This window comes from Bos grunniens, chromosome 3, assembly GCF_055505025.1.
Source record: "Bos grunniens cultivar Pamir isolate PY7600 chromosome 3, Bosgru_T2T1.0, whole genome shotgun sequence".
NCBI lineage: Eukaryota > Metazoa > Chordata > Mammalia > Artiodactyla > Bovidae > Bos > Bos grunniens.
The window spans coordinates 109,746,015-109,760,059 of record NC_141167.1 but is presented as its reverse complement, the minus strand read 5'-3'; the positions used below and the strand labels follow the sequence as shown (position 1 = coordinate 109,760,059).

The 14,045-nt window shown below is 42.3% G+C and overlaps 1 pseudogene; it reads right to left on the bottom strand.

Annotated features, from left to right (window-relative positions):
• Window positions 1-9,111: 9,111 nt before the first annotated feature.
• Window positions 9,112-11,833, bottom strand: LOC147376755 (T-cell surface glycoprotein CD1a-like; annotated as a pseudogene).
• Window positions 11,834-14,045: the final 2,212 nt, after the last annotated feature.

Below are 14,045 nucleotides of genomic sequence, written 5' to 3'. Positions count from 1 at the left end.
CTCATTTGCAGATGTCCTTTCTCACAGAAAAGTAGGTCTTTGATTTCTATTCTAAACAAACCTACCCCGAAACACCTCTATTCTGACTTCCTCTTCCTCCCAACAGGCAAACCTTTCCTTTAGTCACTGACTGAAAAAAGAAAGCTTGCTCCCTCCATAAGCCCTGGACCACACACTCAGATATTCATTTCCCTTCCAGTTCCGATACTCCTATCAGGATTCCAGTTTCTCTCTTTGTCATCAACATCCATTCTGCTCACCTTTCTATAATTTAACTGATATGGACCAAATCTTGTTGGAAAGTCAATGTATTTGTAAGGCCTCTCTTCTCATTCGTACAATAAAGTAATGCAACTAAACATCTTCTTAGCATCATATCTAATATTCTCATGCCTCTGCTCTTTTCCGTCAGTCTTTCTCTTGCTTTTCTGAATATTTCCTCAAATATTCTCTTCCTCATTCTCACCTTCACCCCACCTCATTCATATCTCTGACTTGTCTTGGTTCCTTTATTAGCTTTTTCAGAATCCCCTATGAGTTCTCTGAGAAACAGTATAAACTGATACATATTCTTCATTATTCTTAGGGAATAGCCAGTAGCCATCACAAAGACCACAGGAATATTGAAACATGTAAAGAAAAGCCTCCTCTATTTGACCTATATGGACATATATTCACTCACCAAAGAATCACTTAGCATCTGCCTAAACCAAATGTCTATTACACCTGTGAGTAGTGTTATGTAGTGGCTGAAAATACAACCACTTTATTCAAGGACGTTTTAAATTCCTTGGGAGAAAAAACATCTAAAACAAGAATTGTAAATCTTGGCGTGCTGAGACTTACTATAAAGTATAAACTCTAAACAAACAACAACAAAGGGAAAAAAAAAAAAAGCCTCCTTGAAACATTTGCCAAAATGCTGGACCTTAACTCTTTTGTTTACCCCACAGGATCTTGTCTTCAGAGGTCGCCTTGAGGTATTTGATCTATAGCCTGTTTAAAAAATTGTTTTCACTGAGTAAATTTGAAGATCTAATGGACTTTATTCGATGATTCATGAATTGGGCAGCATTCTTTCTAGCAGCTGGAAGGGTACACAAAGGAACAGTATAAAACGGAGGGTTTTTATAGGAAGAAAGGTTTTGCAGAGGAACAATTTTCAAAAGAAAAGAAAGGGTTATTTTAAGGCAGGACATATTTTTGAGGGGAAGGGAATGGCAAGAATTTTATCATGTAGATTGCCTCTTCTTCCTCTGGAAGGTGGAGAGAGCCTACCTGGAAGATTATCTCATTGGTACCAATTCAAAATTACAAAATGGTTGATTATGATTACATTTCTCATGAAGGCCGAAACTGCAATTAAGTTAGATATTGAATCAAGGTTTGAACATTTTTTCAACTGCCCTTCTTTGAGACTGTAATGAAAACATCTTTTCCAGACCTGTGGCCACTGCTGAGTTTTTCAAATTTACTGACATATTGAGTGCAGCACTTCAACAGCATCCTCTTTTAGTTAATAACTCAGCTGGAATTCTATCACCTCCACTAGCTTTGTAGTAACACTTCTTAAGGTCCACTTATATGTGGGTCAACAGTGAGAACCTTACATGAAACAGCTGACTGGTTCAAAATTAGGAAAGGAGTACCATAGGCTGTATATTGTCCCCCAGTTTATTTAACTTATATGCAGAGTACCTCATGCAAAATGTCAGGCTAGATGAATCACAAGCTGGAATCAAGATTTCTGGGAGAAATATCAACTACCTCAGATATGCAGATGTCACCACCCTAATGTCAGAAAATGAAGAGGAACTAAAGAGCCTTTTGAGGAAGGTGAAAGAAGAGAGTGAAAAAGCTGGCTTACAACTCAACATTCAAGAACTAAAATCATGGCATCTGGGCCCATCACTTCATGGCAAATAGAAGAAGAAAAAGTAGAAGCAGTGACAGATTTTACTTTCTTGGGCTCCAAAATCACTGTGGATGGTGAATGCATCCATGAAATTAAAAGATGCTTGCTCCTTGAAAGAAAAGTTAAAACAAACCTAGACAGCATATTAAAAAACAAAGACATCAGTTTGCTGATCAAGGTCCGTAGAGTCAAAGCTATGGATTTTCCAGTAATCATGTACAGGTGTGAGAGTTGGACCATATAGAAGGTTGAGCACCAAAGAACTGGTGCTTTCAAATTGTGGTGCTAGAAAAGACTCCTGAGAGTCCTTTGGACAGCAAGGAGATCAAAACCAGTCAATCCTAAAGGAAATCAACCCTGAATATTCATTTGATGGACTGATGCTGAAGTTGAAGCTCCAAGACTTTGGCCACCTGATGCAAAGGGCTGATTCACTAGAAAAGACCCTGATGTTGGGAAAGATTGAAGGCAAAGGGAGAAAGGGTGACAGAGGATGAGATGGTTAAGTAGCATCACCAACTCAATAGTCATGAGCTTGAGCAAACTCTGGGAAATAATGAAGGACAGGAAGCCTGGTGTGCTGTAGCCCATTGGTCCCAAAGTCAGACCCGACTTAGCAACTGAACAACAACAAAAAAACTTACTTGATGAAATGAGAAACTTTAGGTGTTTTTTTTTTTTTTTACTAAAGTTCATGCTAATAAGTATGATGTTTCACAAAGGATCCTGATGTAAATCTCTTATTAATGATGTAAAAATTAATAAACAAAAACCTCAATTAAATAAAGTCAGGAAACCCAAAGTGGGGGTTCTCAGGATTTCACATGGCTCACCATGATTGCAGATGCCAAATTGCAATTCTCTGTTCTTCCTGAATAGACCCATCTTGTCTGGGGATATATCTGGTCAAACTGCAAGGAGGAGGCAGTTTGAGTTTGGGTGGGAAGAAGAGGAAGAAGAGTTAACTACCTGAGGAATGGAGGCTGGAAACAACAGGTTGGGAGCAGGGCAGAGAGACCAAGGACATAACAGATGGAGGAGGAGAGAAGGAAGCCCAGAAGAGGAAGAAGAGGGGAGTAGAGAGGAACAAGAAGAAAGAGGAGGAGAGTGGCAGAGGGTGGGATGGGAGGAGGAAGGAGAGGAAGCTGAGAGGGAGGAGCAGGAGGATGATTGGAGAGAGAAGTGGGGCAGAGCTGCTGATTCTTCATCTCAGCTTTTGTGGGCAACGTTGGTCCTAATCAGGGAACAGGAAGCAGCTGGTACTTGAGTTGTGGCCCCACTGTGGACCTGCAGCTTCCCAGGGAGCTCCACTCCTGAGCATACACTGAGCTATGTTGGATGAGGGACAGCTCTGAAGGAGGAGAAAGGATAGGGGTTTCTCAGGAGCTGACTGAGAAATACTGAGAAATGGGGGAGTTGAGAAAAACCAGAACTGGAAGCCAAACTCAAGGGATAAGGTGGGGGCAGGAGTGAGATGACTGTGACCAGAGGGGAAAAAAAGAAAGCAAAGAACTAAGAGATCTGCTCCCTGGACCAGCAAAACCTAGAAGAGAAATCTGGGCATGCTGGGAGACACCTTGATTATAAATCAAGTTGGTTGGATATCTTAGGGGAGTCTGGTATTCTTCCCTGGGTTACCAGACCTCCCTGGGGATCCTTCTTGATGCATTGGTCAAGACTTAAATCATTGGTGCTTATGCCACCAGCAATCTCATATCCTTTCTAACAATTGTCTCTTGGTGCTCCTCCATACACAATCTAGCTCTTTAATTCCATCCCCTCAGGACCCAGGTGTGAGCACCCCTCCCTACACTATTTCACAGGCTTATCCTACATTTCCTCTCCACCAAAAGAAATCTCAGCTTCCCTGCTAGAAAAATCTACTGCCTCTTACAATGATGTGCCTTTTACTGGCGTCATTTTCCCTCCCACTCTGCTTCAAGATTCCCCTTCACTTTTCTGGCTTCATTCATCTGGTCTGTTTGCTTATCACCCCTCACGGCAAGTACTTTGCACTCCTGGTGGCTCAGATGGTAAAGAATCTGTTTTCAATGAGGGAGACCCCATTTTGATCCCTGAGTCAGGAAGATCCCCTGGAGAAGGGAATGGCTGCCTACTCCAGTATTCTTGCCTGGAGAATTCCATAGACAGAGGAACCTGGCCAGCTACAGTCCACAGGGTGGCAAAGAGTCAGACACGACTGAGTGACTGTCACTTCACACTTCAAAAGGAGCTTTGGACTGAGAGCAAGATAAACTCTTGGATAGACACTTGCTGGATATAGTAGTATATTGGAGCGATCATAAGCATTCTGATCTTAGTTTTCTTATCTGTAATATGATTAAGTGAAAAGAACTGAATATGCCAAGCAACACGTCTGGCTCCAACAATTTTGTGTCTTACTATGCTCCTACACCTTCTGACCAGTGTGTTCTCTTCTTTCACTACTCTGCCTCTCCCTCCTCTCTCATTTTTCTGTGTCTCCCCTTCATTATCCACTAAGCCTTTATCTCAACTCTTGGTCTTCTTCTCCATCTTTTCATAGTCCCTACCCTAAAACCTAATCTCATCTTTCTTTCTGAGTCATTTTCAAATCTAAAGCATTGTTTTATCATGTGATTCTTGGATTCCAGTGTTCAGTTCAGTTGAGTTCAGTCGCTCAGTCATGTCCGACTCTTTGTGATCCCAGGGACTGCAGCACGCCAGCCTTCCCTAACCATCACCAACTCCCAGAGTGTACTCAAACTTATGTCCATTGAGTTGGTGATGCCATCCAACCATCTCATCCTCCGTCATCTGCTTCTGCTCCCACCTTCAAACTTTCCCAGCATCAGGGTCTTTTCTAATGAGTCTGTTCTTCACATCAGGTGGCCAAAGTATTGGAGCTTCAGCTTCAGCATCAGTCCTTCCAGTGAATATTCAGGACTGATTTCATTTGGGATGGACTGGTTGGATCTCCTTGATGCCCAAGGGATTCTCAAGAGCCCTTCTCTTGCACCACAGTTCACAGTCTTCTCCAGCACCACAGTTCAAAATCATCAATTCTTCAGTGCTCAGCCTTCTTTATGGTCCAACTCTCATATCCTTACACGACTACTGGAAAAACCATATCTTTGACTATATGGATCTTTGTCACCAAAGTGATGTCTTTGCTTTTTAATGGACTGTCTAGGTTTGTCATATTTTTCCTTCCAATGAGCAAGCATCTTTGAATTTCATGGCTGCAGTCACCATCTGCAGTGATTTTGGAGCCCAGAAAAATAAATTCTGTCACTGTTTCCACTGTTTCCCCATCTATTTCCCATGAAGTGATGGGACCAGATGCCATAATCTTAGTTTTCTTAGTATTGAGTTTTAAGCCAACTTTTTCTATCTCTTCTTTCACTTTCATCAAGAGGCTCTTTAGTTCTTCTTCGCTTTCTACAATAAGGGTGATGTCATCTGCTTATCTGAGGTTATTGATATTTCTCCCAGGCATCTTGATTCCAGCTTGTGATTCATCCAGTCCAGCATTTCTCATGATGTACTCTCCATATAAGTTAAATAAGCAGGGTGACAATATACAGCCTTGACGGACTCCCTTCCTGATTTGGAATCAATCTGCTGTTCCATGTTCAGTTCTAACTGTTGCTTCTTGACCTGCATACAGATTTCTCAGGAGGCAGGTCAGGTGGTCTGGTATTCCCATCTCTTGAAGAATGTTCCATAGTTTGTTGTGATCCACACAGTCAAATGCTTTGGCACAGTCAACAAAACAGAAGTAAATGTTTTTCTGGAACTCTCTTGCATTTTTGATGATCCAGTGTATGTTTGCAATTTGATATCTGGTTCCTCTGCCTTTTCTAAACCAGCTTGAATATCTGGAAGTGCCATGTAGGGCCACCCAAGATGGACGAGTCATGGTGGAGAGTTCTGACAAAACGTGGCTGACTAGAGGAGGGAATGGCAAGCCATTTCAGTATTCTTGCCTTGAGAACCCCATGAACAGTGAAAGTGAAGTCGTTCAGTTGTGTCTGACTCTTTGCAATCCCATGAACTGTAGCCTACCAGGCTTCTTTGTCAGTGGTATTTTCCAGGCAAGAGTACTGGAGGGGGTTGTCATTTCCTTCTCCAGGGGATCTTCCCAACAAAGGGATCAACCTGGGTCTCCCGAATTTCAGGCAGACGCTTTACCCTCTGAGCCACCAGGGAAGACACCATGAATAGTAAGAAAAGGCAGAAAGATAGGACACTGTAAGATGAACTCCCCAGGTCGGTAGATGCCCAATATGCTACTGCAGATCAGTGGAGAAATAACTCCAAAAAGAATGAAAAGACAGAGACAAAGCAAAAATAATACCCAGTTGCGGATGTGACTGGTAATGGAAGAAAAGTCCAGTGCTGTAAAGAGCAATATTGCATATGAACCTTGAATGCATGAATCAAGGCAAATTGGAAATGGTCAAACAGGAGAAGGCAAGGGTAAATATCGACATTTTAAGAATCAAAGAACTAAAATGGACTGGAATGGGAGAATTTAACTCAAATGACCATTATATCTACTACTGTGGATCATATCAGATCAGATCAGTCATTCAGTCGTGTCCGACTCTTTGCGACCCCATGAATCGTAGCACGCCAGGCCTCCCTGTCCATCAAAAACTCCCGGAGTTCACTCAGACTCACGTCCATCGAGTCAGTGATGCCATCCAGCCATCTCATCCTCTGTCGTCCCACTCTCTTCTTGCCCCCAATCCCTCCCAGCAAAAGAGTCTTTTCCAAGGAGTCAACTCTTCACATGAGGTGGCCAAAGTACTGGAGTTTCAGCTTCAGCATCATTCACTCCAAAGAAATCCCAGGGCTGATCTTCTTCAGAATGGACTGCAGTCCAAGGGGCTCTCAAGAGTCTTCTCCAACACCACAGTTCAAAAGCATCAATTCTTCGGCGCTCAGCTTTCTTCACAGTCCAACTCTCACATCCATACATGACCACTGGAAAAATGATAACCTTGACTAGACGGACCTTTGTTGGCAAAGTAATGTCTCAGCTTTTGAATATGCTATCTAGGTTGGTCATAACTTTCCTTCCAAGGAGTAAGCGTCTTTAAATTTCATGGCTGCAATCACCATCTGCCATGATTTTGGAGCCCCAAAAAATAAAGTCTGACACTGTTTCCACTGTTTCCCCATCTATTTCCCATGAAGTGATGGGACCAGATGCCATGATCTTAGTTTTCTGAATGTTGAGCTTTAAGCCAACATTTTCACTCTCCTCTTTCACTTTCATCAAGAGGCTTTTGAGTTCCTCTTCACTGTATGCCATAAGGGTGGTGTCGTCTGCATATCTGAGGTTATTGATATTTCTCCCAGCAATCTTGATTCCAGTTTGTTCTTCTTCCAACCCAGCGTTTCTCATGGTGTACTCTTCATATAAGTTAAATAAGCAGGGTGACAGTTTTGGTATTATGGGTATTTTCTTGATGTACTCCTTTTCTTATTTGGAACCAGTCTGTTGTGATAGAATGTGGTCCACTGGAGAAGGGAATGGCAAAGCACTTCAGTATTCTTCCCTTGGCAACCCCATGAACAGTATGAAAAGGCAAAATGATAGGATACTGAAAAAGGAACTCCCCAGGTCAGTAGGTGCCCAATGTACTCCTGGAGATCAGTGGATAAATAACTCCAGAAAGAATTAAGGGATGGAGCCAAAGCAAAAACAATACCCAGCTGTGGATGTCACCAATATCAGTGCTTCTCAAATTTTAATGCATTTATAAACCCTGCTGGTTTTGCTGAAATACAAATTGTGTTTCAGGAATTCTCAGCTGAGGTCCAAGATTCTATATGTCTAACAAGGTGATAACTCTGTTCCTTATCACTGAAATATTTTAAATAATATGAGTCTACATTCTGCCTGCTGCTTTTTTTTTTTTTAGAATATTTATAAATCGATTTGTTCAATCGCTCTCATGTTTAATTCTTTGCGACCCCATGGACTGCAGCACGCCCAGGCTTCCCTGTCCTTCCCTATCTCACAATTGTTCAAACTCATGTTCATTGACTCAGTGATGCCATCCATCCATTTCCATCCTCTGTCATCCCCTTCTCTTCCTACACTCAATCTTTCCCAGGATCAAGGTATTTTCCAATGAGTACACTCTTCACCTCAGGTGGCCAAAGTATTGTCGCTTCAGCTTCAGCATCAGTCCTTCCAATGAACATTCAGGATGGATTTCCTTTAGGATTGACTGGTTTGATATACTTGCAGTACAATTGACTCTCAATATAAAGAAATATTTTCATCCAAATTAATCTCTAGAGTTAAAAAATAAGAATGGTCAAATATAAAACTGTTTCTCCTCAAGAGCTCAGAGAAATGACTAAAAACTAAGATCACTAAGTGCAGTCCCTTAGCCAAGTGAAAAGACCTTTAACCAGAAGAGCATCAGATGTATCAACTACTACAAAGATGACAGGAAGAAAAAAAATGTTTTTAAGATCATAAATTCAGAATAAATTCAGCCCAGATTTTTACTTACAACATACTACATACAGATAAGACATTTTGCCATAGATACAAATAGTAAAAAGACATGGACTTTGTTCTCAAGAAGCTTATAAAATAGAAGGGAAAGGGGAAATAAACAGCTACAACAAAGGGTCTAAAGTGAGGAGGATTTTTAAAAGTTCAGTTAAATTACAATGGCAGTTCAGACGAGGCAGAGACAGCTTCCACTTGTGAATGAGGGAAGATCCTCTGGAGGAAGTAACATCTGAAATAAGCCTGATGATGCACTCACATTTGAATACGTGAAGGATCCTAGGACCTTATTCCATTCAGAATTTAAAATCCCAAACACAGGTTAGAATGACAAATATCACAAAAATGCATTTAGCTTCATTGACAGCTGATCATTAAGCAGAAAATCACAACAATTAAAAACTCTCTGTAAGGAGAGTGGAAAGGCCATCATCACCTAAGTCTGTTTAGATGTGTCCTGAGTTCCTGGGCAGCTGGGATCTCATTACAAAGGAAGAATAGAGCTTGGGGATTCATGGTGTGTCCTAATGAGAACAAAGATGGAGTGGAGGTAAGAAATGACTGCTAAGAAGGAAGAAAGCTGGGAAGAGGAAAACTGATGAGAGAGAGAAGAAAAAGGATGGACAGACAAGTGGACACTTGAAAAAGGGCAGGAAGGATGCACACAAAGAACTCATCAGTGCTTCCAAAGCCAAAATGCAAGACCTGCCATGAGCACCAGGGTCGCACTCACTGCCAAAGCAATCCAGCCCACAGAGCTGTGATGATCTGTGGACAGGACACACACAGATGTCCTCAAAACCCACCCACTGTTTTACTGCATTTCTGTGCTCTTCCTTTGTTACTGGAGTGTCACCTCACCCTCTCATTCTTTCCTATTTCTTCTCTCATCCCTCCTTCATCTAACCTCAAGTTTCCCTATGTCTCTAGGGTTCTCATTTTCAACTCCTATATTTTTTATTTTATTTGTATTCCTTTTGGGTCTGGAGTCCCTAGAATCCCCAATTTTTCACTTGGCTCTCTTAGTCTGCTTAAGGACCACCTATTCCCATCCCAGCGGGGCTCCAGTTTTTCCTCACCCCAGTAGAGGATGATGTGCTGGCCTCCTAGACTGCTGTGCCTCACCCGGCAACTCAGGCCAGATGCCTCAATGGCTTCCACATCCAAGGAAACCCGAAGATACGATGTCCCATCAGCGTTAGGTAAGATGTCACTTCTCTGAGTGCCCTGTTGCTCCTGCTCACCCCGCATCCACATCACCCAAATAGGCTTTGGGTAGAAGCCAGAGATGTGACAAACCAGCGTCAGTTGTCCAGGGCCAGGACTGGGGCCAAGGGAGAGCCAGGCCTCTGGTCGTACTGCAGAGGACAGGGAAGATAGTCAGATGAGGACTCTAATGCAGACCCAGAAGTTCAGATTTTCACATCAATTTAGATAGACACACTTTCCCACATTGACCCTGGCCTGATTCCTGGATCAGAAAGATCCTCTGGAGAAGGGATAGGCTACCCACTCCAGAATTCTTGGGCTTCCTTTGTGGCTCATCTGGTAAAGAATCCACCTGCAATGCAGGAGACCTTGGTTCGATCCCTGGGTTGGGAAAATCCCCTGGAGAAGGGGAAAGGCTACCCACTCCAATATTCTGGCCTGGAGAATTCCATGGACTGTAATAGACCATGGGGTTGCAAAGAATCAAATACAAGTGAGCAACTTTCACTTTCCCATATCTAGGATTGTCACCCATTATCCCCTGCCCCTCTTAGTTCCTTGTTAGGAAATGAAAAGGTATGATTTTAGAACAAAATATTAATGGAAAAGGGTGTGGGACTAACCTTGTCTCTGGAGATATGCCTTCCTGGCATCAAGAAGACCCAAGAGGAAATGTGGGCAGGTATCACTGAGGAGCTTGTGTATTATTAACTGGGTTCCTTGGAACAAATTGAATAGTCTTCTGAGGACCTGAGCCCTCCTTCCACCCTCTGGAGAGGACACCCATGACTTGTTCTGAAAGCTCAAGAAGTCTGATCCTTGATAAGCAACTCTCATAAAGCCTACTGGGGCTTCCCCAGCCTGCAGCTCACAGCCTTTTGCTATCTGTACCTCAAAGGGATCTGGCAAAAAAATTAGAGAAAAGAGCGCATAAAAAAGATAAAAGGAAGATGGAAACAGAAGGGAGAATTTCAGATGATTTGAGGAAATGGAGCAAGATTGGTTTCATCAGATATTCAGAGAAAGGGGAATTATTGGCAATTAGGAATATAGGAAGAGATGGATGACATAAGGAGGAGGGTAAAATATTTAAAGAAGGCAGTGTAAATTATATGAGCAAGAGAATAAGGAAGGACTTAATGTGAGAAAGTGGGGGTTAAAATAACCCAGGATGAATGAAATACAATAGATAACACTGAATATATAGATAACAATGAATATATAGACATAGATGCCTAGTTGGAAACTGGGGAAAGGGGCTCTTGCAAGTGACCAAAATGCAAGATAATAAAGCACAAGCCTGCAGTCAATGAGAGAGGAGTCTGTAAATAGCAGAAGTCTTGAACCTTCTGTGAAATCAGGGTCTGGAATATACCCTCTTGCCAAAAGGATACAATTGCAATGCTATGGTTTGGAGAGTTAAGTTCCAGAATTGATTGGAGGCTGTTTCTTAGAGAAATAAACTCAGTAAAACCCACACACCCCCTACCATATCCCCAATCCCTGTTAAGGAAAATGAACTTACATTCAAATTGCCATTTCCTGGCATGGCTGTAAAATGCCTGAACAAATCTAATGAAGCTCATGTGAGAAAAACTTTGCAGTTCCATCAACTCCTCATTGCTGAAGTTGCCCTTGGACCAAGGCCACAGGTAAATAATAGTGCCAGGGTTGCTCTTCCAGCCATGAGTCTGCAACTCACCCAACCAGCCTGAGCCCAGACTTTGCACCCAAGAACTGTTGTGAAAGGATAAGATACAGATGACTTCAAAGGAAACGGGCTCCTGAAAGTCTGTGGTAAAAGAACAAAGACAATGAGGAGGGGCATTGAGAAGGAGAGACTGGAGAATGAAAGGTGCCAAAGAAAGGAAACTCAGAATCTAGATGAAAGGCAAGATATCTCAGCAGACACATGCCTGCCCCAGGGCCCTATGTGCTATGAGAGCACAGGGGTCTGCGTCAGGGATGCTCAGAATGAAACTAGGCTGATATTCTCAATCTTCTGGTTTGGGAAACCACCCCATACACATAGGTATGCACGTGCGCGCGCACGCACACAAACACACACACACACACACACACACATTCACACACACATATACCCAGCTTCTGGAACAGAGTTCTTATTCTCTTCATTGTCTCCACCCACGAGGAGAACCAGGAGCCAATGGAAGTTGCAGAAACAGCATCTCATTTGCAGATGTTTTTTTTTTTCTCTCAGAAAAGTTGGTCTTTGATTTCTGTTCTAAGCAAACCTACCACACAACACCACTACTCTGACTTCCTGCTCTTACCAATGAACCTTCCCTTTATTCACTGTCTGAAGAAAAAAAAAAAAAAATCTGCTCCTTCCCTAATCCCAAGACCGCCTACCCAAATGCTCATTTCTCTTCCAGTTCTGACTCTCTTCTCTGGCTTCCAAGTTCTCTCCTTGTCACCAGCTTCCATCCTGTTCATCTTCCCCAATCTAACTGTTATGGACCAAGTCTTATGTGGTATTTAAAAATGAATGTACCAGTAAGGACTTTTTCAACCTTGAAATAAAAGCATGAAACTAAATGTCTTCCCAGCAACCTGCTTAAAATTCTCATGCCACTGCTCTTTTCTGTTACTCTGTCTTTCTCTTGCATTTTTTTTTAATATTTCCTCAAATATTCTCTCCCCCTTTCTCACTCCCACCTACCTCATTCACGCCTCTGAGTTCTCACTCATTGCTTTATTAGCTTTTTCAGGATCCCCTATGATTTCCCTGAGAAACAGTATAAACTGACACATATTCTTCATTATTCTTAGGGAGTAGCCAGTAGCCATCACAGAGATCACAGGAGCATTGCAGCATAAAGAAAACCCTCCTCTGTTTGACCTGCATTGACATATAGTCACTCATCAAACAATCACGTAGCACCTGCCTGAGGACAAGCATCTGTTACACTTGTGAATCATGTTACACAATGCAATAACCTTATTCAAAGACTTTTTAGATCCCTTAGGGTATAAAACACTGAAACAAGAATTGTAAATCTTGCTGTGTTGAGACTTATTATAATATATAAACTCTAGACAAAAAAAAAACACACACACAAAAAGCATTCTTGAAACAACATTTTCCAAAATGGTGACCCTTAACTGTTTTGTTTACCCAACAGGATCTTGACTTCAGAGATTGTCCTGAGGTGTTACATATATAGCCTATGTGTGGGGGGGGTGGGGGTGGGGGGGGGGAGTTTTAACTGAGTAAATTTGAAGATCTTCTGGCTTTATTCAATGATTCTTGAATTGGACAACATCCCATCTAGCAACTACAAAGGCACTCAGAGAAACAGCATAGAATGGAAGGTTTTTATAAAAAGGGCAGGTCAGGTGAGCTATTTATCAACAGAAAAGAGTATTTTAGACCAGGACATCTTCTTTTTGAGGGGAAGGGAATAAGAGAGTCAGTTCCTAGGCAGATTGATAGGGAGTCTAGGGGTCCCCAAGGAGAGAGGGGTCTGGAATTCTCAAGGAGGAAGAAAGGACAAACTTTTTTTCTTTCTCCACATTCCTTAGGATTATATAACAATAATGTATCCTGCCTAAGGACAGTCTTTGGATTCAACCTTCTGTTATCTTAAAATGTAAATTATGGGAGTAGGTCTGATGAGGTCTTTACAACCTCCAGACATTCTTTGGATTATATAACTTCGTTGTTAACACTAGCAAGCGGGTACTCTTTCTGCCCCCTTCTGATGCCTATGTCAGAAGCTTTCTCTATCTCCTTTAAACTTTAATAAAACTTTATTACACAAAAGCTCTGAGCGATCAAGCCTCGTCTCTGGCCCCGGATTGAATTCTTCTCCTCCGGGAGCCAAGAATCCCAGTGTATTCGCGTGATTCAACAACAACCTTTCATCTTGGGGGCTCGTCCGGGATCCTTCAAGACAAGGTAAAGATGCTTGGAGCTTTAGTTCTTTGTTCTCTTAGTGAACACGTTTTCTGCTGTGCTTTACTAACTCTACCGTGTGCTTGTGTGAATGAATGGCATGCCCTGCTTGAAGCAAGTAAGGAGCCCTGCTCTGCGGTTCCACAGTGATCTCATATGGCTTATGGCAGAAACCTGTCGGGGCGTTATACTGACCTGCCAATGCCAAGAGGCACCCAATGTCTCCTTCAGGAACCGACCAGAAATGGGCAAAGCGTGTGGACCGAACTCTCCTTTCTCGGTCAAACTTTTCGGTCTCTTTGACCATTTCATAACTCCTTGGGAATTAGAAGTACTAACCTAATCTATCGGATCATAGACTTTCAAGGGACTTGTGATCTATACTGTTACTACATACTGTGGCTTAGGTCCAAGACTTGAATTGGTAGTCAAGAAAGCGCCTAGCCTTCCTAGGAATCGAAAGTTCGGAACCTGGATGGAGC